Here is a 9,884-nt window from a genome sequence, read left to right on the forward strand (position 1 = left end):
GAGAGAGAGAGAAAGCGAGAGATAGAGTAAGTGTGTGTGTGTATGAGACAGGGAATGATAGTATATGTGTATGAAAGAATGTAAGAGAGAGAGAGAGAGAGAGGGGGGGGGAAACGACTATATGTTTCTATGAGAGAGAGAATCAGAGAGAGAGAGTGAGAGAGAGAGAGAGAGAGAGAGAGAGAGAGAGAGAGAGAGAGAGAGAGAGAGAGAGAGAGAGAGAGAGAGAGAGAGTGAGTGAGTGCAAAAATGTGTGAGAGTGAAGTGTCATCTCAGGATGGGGTGAGAAGCAGTACCTGAGACAAGGCTCAGTGTGTTGGAGGCTTCATAAGGAAGTTGGTGATATAGATATTAGTGTTAAGGTCGTACTTAGCCATTTGTTGTGGTGTGGAGGAGGAGTGAGGGATGAGCTTCTCTTTTTGACTTGTTCGTGACCTGTGTGTGTGTGTGTGTGTGTGTGTGTGTGTGTGTGTGTGTGTGTGTGTGTGTGTAGAGGAAGGGCTGGTGAAGTTATAGAATTGAGAAGGAAAGAAATATAACATTGATTGAACAAGAAAGAGAAAGTAAAGAGGCAAAAAAAGAAAGATGGAAGAGAGGAATATATGTTTGAGTGTGTTTTTGAGTGAGTGTGTGTGTGTGTGTGTGTGTGTGTGTGTGTGTGTGTGTGAATGCATAAATACCATGGCTAAACTGCATCTTTGAATTTAGTGTCTCTTTTGCACGTCTTCAGTTCTCGGAGACACAAGACAACCTGAACTAAGTGAGGTGTGTTTGTGTGTCTCCATTGTCCAAGAACACAAGCCAGTCAATCATTTCCTCACTCACTGTCACATCACTCACTCATTCACTCATCCCTGGGAAACTTCATTGCAGTTTTCATTGTTCTGTTCACCTCACTCATTCACTCATTGTAAGAAGGACGCAGTTATATCTGTCACTTGTATTATTCACTCATTTTGTTGCTCATCCTTGCCAAAAAAACTGTCTGTTATATTTGTCATTGTTTAATTTCTTACACTCGCACACTCATTCTTGTAAAACTCAATTATTTCCATCACAATTGTATCATTTCACTCACTATTTATTGACTCATCTGTTGAAGATTAATTCTGTAATTCTGAAAGTGTCCCATTTCACACACACTGACCCACTTTCCATAAATCTATTCCTTCCACGACTGTCACATTGTTTCACTTGTACCGCACATTTTGACTCATCTCTGTATGTTTCACTCTCATGCTGCACATTTTGACTCATCTCTGCAAGGAACATCTCATGAACTGCTTCACAGGATATTATTAACAGTATTTGGTTTGTGTGTCTTTATTAGTTTAGTGTAAGAGAGGACGCAACACGACTGGCCGAGGTAGTGAGTTGAGGCAGTGCTCTTTAGCATCACCACAACTCGGATTTCTTCAGCCCATTCACTCAATCCCTTATTTATTTACTAATCTTATTCCCTGTAACATAACTCCCTTGAAAAACATGTGATTCCTATTTATTCTTACCAATGCTCTTACTTCTAGTGGTGTTAAGTGCAGCATATTACAGTGGCCGTATTATGCTCCAAAATTCAAGACTCCATTCTTTTCTGTAAGCTTCACCTCATAAGTTACTCCATCTCTCTCTCTCTCTTTTTTTTCAATCTCCTCCGAGCATTTCAACATCATCCTTCACTCAAGCTCCTCTAGCCCACAGGGAAACACTTACTTCGGATCTCTGGGCAGTGTTAAGTCAAAGGTGTGGCAGGTAACCCAAGGAAGGGAGTCAAGAGGGGCACTGCTTCTCAGAATGTTGTATTTTGTACTGGTAGTCATGTAGTGGTATTGTTAGGCTTTCTTATGTAGGGTTAGTGTAGTGTACAGCTAATGCCACCACCACTGCCATCTTGCTGGTGTTGGTGTGGCATTTATTGGTGTTCCTAAGTGGTTGGTTCTCCTGATATGTCTGCTTCTCAAGGCCACAGAGTTGGTTAATGGTCTCACTGGTGTTTCGCTTTATTGGTGGTGTTGAGTTGTTATTTGACTTCTGTAACTACCTCCTGAGTCATGAAAATGGTATTGAAACAGATGACTTCCAGTACAGCCTGTTTTTCAGGGTCAGAGATGGTTACCTTGGTTCTCATTGGTGATGTAGAATTATTATTTCATTCACTTAACTGTCTCCTGAATCATGAGAATGGTCTGGAGAACTTTGATAACTTCCGCTCTAGCCTATAAATGAAAATCCAAATAACTTCCACTATATATTCCTAAACTATTCTTAGCCATGAAAATTTCAATAACATGCACAAGAGCTCATGAAAACTGATGATTTGCACTGGAACTTTTAAGTGATCCCTAGAAACATGAAAACCTCAATAACTTGTAGTGCAGACTGTTAAATTACCCGTAGAACCATGAAAACCCCAATAACTTCCACTAGAACTCATTAAACTCATACAATCATAAAGAAGATCCATTAACTTATACTACCTACTATTATACTTCCATTAGATCTCATTACATTACCCTTACACTCACAGAAACACCCTTGAGACTCCCACAGCCACCAAACACTTGCACTAGAGCCACCAGAAGCAGACAAGACAGGACACAGCCCTCAAGAACACAATGACATACTACTATTTGTATTTATTCGAGAGTCTATGAGAATGTAAGACTGTTGATTTTGTGAAGTGCGTCAGCTGGCACAACTCACTTCTCCTCCTCTTTCTCTTGTAGCATCTTAGGTATTAAGGTCATAAGTTACTGGATTCCTCAATTTGATGATCACTGCCTATTTATCATTAGGTGTTTGCTGCTTCGCCTCCAGTCAGTGAGCGATGGCACTCAGGAACCTTTACCTCGTATGTGTGTGTGTGTCTGGAACCACTCGCCACACCAGGACCACGTGTGGGAGGGTGTTTTGGGATGTATCAGGCTGTGTACGGCTTGTTAGATGGTGTGGGAGGGTGTAAGTGGTAGTGACGTGGTGTGCTGGTGGAAAACAAGATCAGATTTGATAGATGGTGTATTGAAATGTTGAAATGAGTTTAAGAATTGTATAGACTAAAGGATAAGCTCAGATTTTTTTAATGTTTTGGGGTGTATCAGGCTGTGTACAACTTGTTAGATGGTGTGGGAGGGTGTGGTGTAGTGTGTTGAGGATGTGAGTGGTAGTGATGTGGTGTGGTGGTGGAAAACAAGGCCAGATTTGATAGATGGTGTATTAAGGTTTTGGGGTGTATCAGGCTGTGTACGGCTTGTTAGATGGTGTGGAAGGGTGTGAGTGGTATTGATGTGGTGTGCTGGTGAAAAACAAGGCCAGATTTGATAGATGGTGTATTGAAATGTTGAAATGAGTTTAAGGATTGTATAAACTAAAGGATAAGCTCAGATTTTTTTAATGTTTTTGTTTAGGATGTATCAAGAAAGTGTTAAAGATGTGTTGAGGATTGCTATCTATCTATCTATCTATCTATTGCAGTGAAGGATGATCTAAGTCAGAGTAAAAAAAGAGAAGAAAATCCTGTGTTTGAATTGGTGAAGGGAAGGATAAAGCCTGATTTCAAAGGTGATGTGATCGGATGTGTGAGTTATGAAGACAGACTAGCCCAGTGTGTGTTGGGAAGTGCTTTGTGTGTGTGTGTGTGTGTGTGTGTGTGTGTGTGTGTGTGTGCGTGGGAGTGTGTGTGGAGGTTGAAGGGTGTTTGCATGATTTTGAAGCTTAGGCTAAATATGAGAGAGAGAGACAGACAGAGAATTAGTAAAGCAGTATTTGTAATGTTTGACGTTGAGTTAGCAAGAGTAAACAAAACAAGTTGAAATGTTTGTTTGCGGTGTAAAGTATTAGTTTCTGTTTGTGTTTCCTTGTAAAAGTGTGTTATTCAAGAGATTCTGTTTCAGACCACCTTTCTTCTGCCTCACACACACACACACACACACACACACAACGAATGGAGACAGGGCCACATGAGCGTAATGCCCTGGCCCTGTAAAAATTAACACACACACAAAGCTGAAATGCTGTAAATGTAAAGTATTGATTTAATTTTGTTTGATCATAGAAGTTGCATTACATTTGAGAGATCTTGTTTCCAATCGCCTTTCATCTCTACACAGAAACATGCACTTTTTTTGGAGGTGGTGTGAAAAATTCTTCTTAGTTATAATTTGGGTATTTGTCTAATTTCTTTTCAAATTCTGGGTTTTTAAGTTCACACATTTTTTACATGAGATATGAAAATTCTGAGTCTTTGTTTGGGTTTACATGTTTTTGGAAAGGTTTTGTCTGAAAATTATTTATGTTACTATTTAGGTTTAATTATTTACTTTTTGGATATGGGTGGTCAGAAAGTTCGTTACATGCAAGAATAAATGTCTTCTCTTGGGTATGGTCTGAAAATTCTTGGTTTTATTTGAATCTACATATACGTATTTTGTGTGGGAGTAGCTTTTCTTAAGGAGGTGTATGTAGTAGTGTAAGTGAGTGGTGAGTGCATAGGTGTAGCACAGTCCACATTGATGTATGGAGGAACAATGGTGTATAATTTTCGCATCTATCTCATTCATTTCTATCTCGTCTGGAAAAAAAAGAAAAAATGTTATTTGCAGAATTTCTCGCATCACTCACTTGTCTCTAAGTTCATCTCGTTTTCTATCCATTCAGAAGTAGAATGGCAACAGCCGAGGTCACCAGACTTCTGTATATACCCCAAGTATTATTTATGTCTATTATTTATACCTGTATTTATATGAGTTAGTACAGACAAGCCAGTTAGTGTTGCCTCACACGGCCAGGGCGGCGTGTGTGACGGGGCAGCACAGCGCCCGACACAAGGCAGAGCGCGGTGCTGCATCACACCATGCATAATGTAGGAAATTTTCTATTTTTGTATATTTGCTTCCTGGTCTGACTAAATTGCTCATGTACATAATACTTTCTGCTAATAATAAGGTTCTACGTGATGTATTCCTGCGAGTTATTGTCCTTCAAATGGCCGGTGTGTTTGGGTGTTTGTCTATTGGTGGGATTGGAAAATGGATTGATGGTATTGTGTATTTGGGTATCAATCTGGCATTTCCATTAATTGTCCCTCAAATAATGGGTTTGTTTGGGTATCAGTCCAGGAACTCCATTAATTGCCCCTAGAATGATGGTGTGTTTGGGTATCTGTCTGGCATCTCCATTAATTGTCCCTGAACTAATGTGTTTGTTTGGGTATCAGTCCAGGAACTCCATTATTGCCCCTAGAATGATGGGTGTGTTTGGGTATCAGTCTGGGAACTCCATTAATTGTCCCTGATATGGCTGTGTGCTGGATATCAGTCTGAGCACTCCTATTAACTGTCCCTGAAGTAACTGGTGTGTCTCTATGTGGCTTAGCACTGGAAAATCATGCAGTGTCTCTGTGATAAGATAACAACCCACTGCCTGAACTTTTGAGAGGTTCTTGGAGGGAGATATGGTCCTGATGCAGTACATAAAGGCAATTACAATAAATATAGAGGTGGTGATAATGACACTGGTCTCAAATACTCCTAGATAAACTGTATGTTAAATAGAAACAATAAAGACCAAATTGCACTGGTCTCAAATACAGCTTGGTGTATAGGAAGTACATGAAACCAAAGTAATAAATAAAGTTTGACTGCAGGAAGATAAATAATAAGTAACATTTAAGTAATTGCATTGGTTGAAAATATACAAATGAATGAGTACATGAAACAAAAGTAAAAAGAATAGGGTGTGACTGCTCTGGTCCAAAACAAATGAAGATAAAAAGATGAACATGCAAGATATATGTAACAGAAATACACTACTAATTGAAAATATAGTTAAATAAGAAGAGTTTGATTCCAATTGCCTCAAACAAAAGGAAGATAAATGAGAAGTGTGTAAAATATAACTTATAGATAGAGACTCCAGTGGTCCCAAACAGGTTGATGTATAGATGAATGTACAGTAAGATTAATATAGAGGATCAGATTGCATTGGTATAATAAGACACATTTCAATCTTCAATCTCTTATTTTATCATGTTATGGATACCAAACACCATCCGTCCATCCCTTTATGAAACAATACAAGAATATATGCATATATCTATTTATACATTTCAAAAGTTATGTATATATATATTTATGTAGTATGTGTGGGTTTGTATACTGACGCGACCTTAATGAATCACCTTGAAAATATCCATAAAAAAAGTTTACTCATCATACAAACTCGTATAGAAAAAATTTACTGTTTACGCACCGCCAGGAACTGTGCGACTTCTCCACACACCTTATAAAAATACGAATATGTACAAACAATTAGACAACACACCTTCCTGTCCCCTTCACAGCTTCACAGACACACCCACACACTGACCTGAGGGACTGGTGATGAGAGAACCTACATGGTGCCTCACACAGCTAGTCCATCCCTCCCTCAGGTCACTCAACCACTCAGCCACTCAGTTCCCAAGGGAGTCAATGACAGGATTAGTTTGTGCCCTGTTACATGAAACACTTGTGCCACACCTCAACTATTTCCCCAGGCTCCAGTTGAAGTGACAGGATTTAAAGTGTGTTTTTACAGTTCTAGTGACAGATTAACAGGTTTCTAGGCCATTAACAAAAGAAACAAGGCATTTTTACAGTTCTTGAGACAGATTAACAGGTTTCTAGATCATTAACAAGAAAAACTGGATATTTTCACATTTCTAGTGATGGATTAACAAGAGAAACAGTCTGGGAACCTGGCTAATAATTTCTGTGGCCTTTGAAAATAGTCATGGCAGGAGACAAGCGTTTCTAAATACAGTCTTGAGATTCAGCAAACAACAAACATACCATGAAGAGAAACCAAACCAGACAGGACCAACCATACATAATACCAATAATAGAGCATTCGTTTTGTATACCATAAGCTCTCTACTCGTAAACTGGTAAACTGGCAAACCTTCTCCCCTTTCTGCTCTCACAAATCACCCCCTGACAAGCAAGACACTGTAATAACCTCAACCTTTCCTCTCACAACCACAACTCACTTAAACTGACTTGTAAATTTAATAGAGATTGGAGTTTAGTTGAGAAAAATTGTCTTATTAATATTATTGTTTTTTTTTTTTAGGGTTTATGGGATCTAAGAGTGGAAGAACTGATGCATTATGGGTAAGTCAATTATGTGGATGATTTGGAAGAAGGCTGATATTAACCCCTTCAATACTACAATGCATTTTCATATTCCTTCTGCTTACTATTTGGTGATTCTATACAGCTTCAGGAACTTATGTGGGGATTGAAATAGTGAAGACTCTGGCCAATAATCTTCTGACCTCCGAGACACTTCCTAATGTAAAACCGTCTAATTACACCTAAAACTTAAGGTAAAATTGCATTCTAGTACTGAAGGGGTTAGTGTCACGTCAACTGTCAATACTACCATCATGTCACCTGTCAATACTATGTCATGTTAACTCCTATTCAGCATTACTATCAACACCACTCATGACACTCACACCACCACTTGTGTCATCTTAACCACACCACATCACCATTTTAACACCTATTATTTTCATCAACACCAAATCATACCACCTCCACCACCACCACCACCACTACTACACTCCACATACACACAAGGTACAATCATTTCCAGCCTCACTTCACCAGCACATGTCAGTCACCTCCCGGCACACACACACACACACTAAGGCATTGTATTATACTTGACATGATGAGGAGATGCACAACTCATGAATGGAAGGGAAATATGGCAAGTGGGAGGCTTTAAGTGTGCTTTGGGGTGTATAGATAAAAAAAAAAATAAATAAATAAATAATAATAATAATAATAAATAAATAAATAATAATAATAATAATAAAAAATAAATAAATAAAATCAATCAATCAATAAATAAATACATATGGAAGTGGCAAGTAAATAAATCAGAAGGGTGCGCTTTGGGATGTATAGATTAAAAAAATAAATAAATAAAAAAAATACATACAGAAGTGGTAAGTTAAATAAATCAGAAGAGTTTATATTTGAATGGGCTCTCTCTCTCTCTCTCTCTCGCTTTGAGCCATAATAAAGCCCTTTTAAGCATTACAAAGGTCTTATCTCTCGATATTATTTGGTATTCTCATTCTCTCTCTCTCTCTCTCTCGTTTTGAGCCTTTTTAAGCATTACAGACTCTTAAATCTCTATATTAATTGGTACTCTCTCTCTCTCTCTCTCATATACATAATCTTTAAGCATTTAGAATCTCATAATTTCCACTACATCCTTAACATAAAACAATCTAGTACCTCATTTGAGCTTATAACAGGCTTCAGTAGGTGTCACTTCAAGTTCCAAGTATTTTCAGGGTCGCAATAATAATTTTACAAGTTTAGTAGGAAAAAACATCCTTATGAAACTGACTAATCATCCGTGTGGCCTTTAACCCCTTCAGTACCAGGACGTGTTTTTTATATTCATTCTGTTTACTATTTAGTGACTTTATAGAGCTTCAAAAACTCTTGTGGGGATTGAAATAATAAAGACTGTGACCATTAATCTTCTGACCTCCATAGACTCTTCCTAATGTACGCAAAATCGTCTAATCACTCCAACAACTCATGATAAACGTATGATCTAGTACTGAAGAGGTTAAAAACAGTTCTAGTGAGAGATGAGTGTATAGTCAAGGTAAGCTCTTGAATGCAACGATATATACAAAGTTAATATGTCTCGTCTCTAACAAATGGTATAACTTGCTGTTTCTCTCCCTTCATCCCTGCCTCATTTGTACTGTTATTCCACTTGTCTGTCTCTCTGTATCCATGCCAGCGTCCTCTAAGTGTGATACAGTGGAGAGTTAACACTACTAAGTTTAAGATAATCTCTCTTATTACAAAGCTTCTCTCTGTCTCTCTCTCTCTCTCTCTGCAAGCATTCAGAGAGAAATAAATAAACTGTCCATAGTGCACCTCAAAGGAAAACACAAAATAGGCTTGCATTAGATTATAATATTCTTAGTAAGATAATCTCTCTTATTACAAAGCTCTCTCTCTCTCTCTCTCTCTCTCTACCTGCAAGTGTTCAGAGAAATAGACTGCCTTTAGTGTATCTCAAAGCAAAACACAAAATATGCTTCCATAAGTCTATAATATTCTCAGTTAATGTTATGTAGTTGTTCTCTCACTCCTCAAGCATTTTCATTCAGTTTTCATGCAGTAAGAAATGTACCAGTCAGTAAGAAATATATTGGTGTTTCTTACTAAAACAAAGAAAATCACAAAAAATGTTGATGGTATTCTTACTTTATACATTGCCTCTCTCTCTCTCTCTCTCTCTCTCTCTCTCTCTCTCTCTCTCCTACTACCATTCAGCTTTCATAAAGTGGGAAATATACATACATTCCTTTATACAACAAAGCAAAACATACATTCACTTAGCCTATAAAATTCTCTCTCTCTCTCTCTCTCTGTCTAGCTTTTATACAGTAAGAAATATATAGACATTCTTGTAACTTTTTTTCTTTTTTGGCTATTTTAAACATTGTACTATAAGTTTCACACATCCTGGTTTACATTTGCACTCCTTGTCTCTGTCTTGACGCACCAGCCAAGCGCACACACACCAGATGCTACACAGTCCCTTCCTTACACTCGTCATTCATGAGTCTATGCTGAGGAGTCCTGCATTAGAGGTAGAACATTGTAATCTCCTACCAAACTATCATATACATATTTAATCTCATAATGTCCTTTTCAGTGCCAAACTATCAATTATTTCTGCTTTAATCCCCTCAGGTTAAAGACAAGTAACCTCATTCATTGGTCTTGCTTCCACTGCATGACACTTCATACTCTTCTGTCCCTTCCTCTAATGGTGCTGTCCCTAACAAACACTACTAACACACA

At 38.1% G+C, this 9,884-nt stretch overlaps 1 long non-coding RNA gene across 1 annotated transcript; it reads left to right on the forward strand.

Moving 5' to 3' along the window:
- The first annotated feature begins 8,770 nt into the window (after window positions 1-8,770).
- On the forward strand, window positions 8,771-9,884 carry LOC123513724. The gene is made up of 2 exons (XR_006677439.1): window positions 8,771-8,886; window positions 9,023-9,884. It is a non-coding gene; the product is annotated as an uncharacterized LOC123513724 (long non-coding RNA).

This window comes from Portunus trituberculatus, chromosome 36 (genome assembly GCF_017591435.1).
Source record: "Portunus trituberculatus isolate SZX2019 chromosome 36, ASM1759143v1, whole genome shotgun sequence".
NCBI classification, from domain to species: domain Eukaryota; kingdom Metazoa; phylum Arthropoda; class Malacostraca; order Decapoda; family Portunidae; genus Portunus; species Portunus trituberculatus.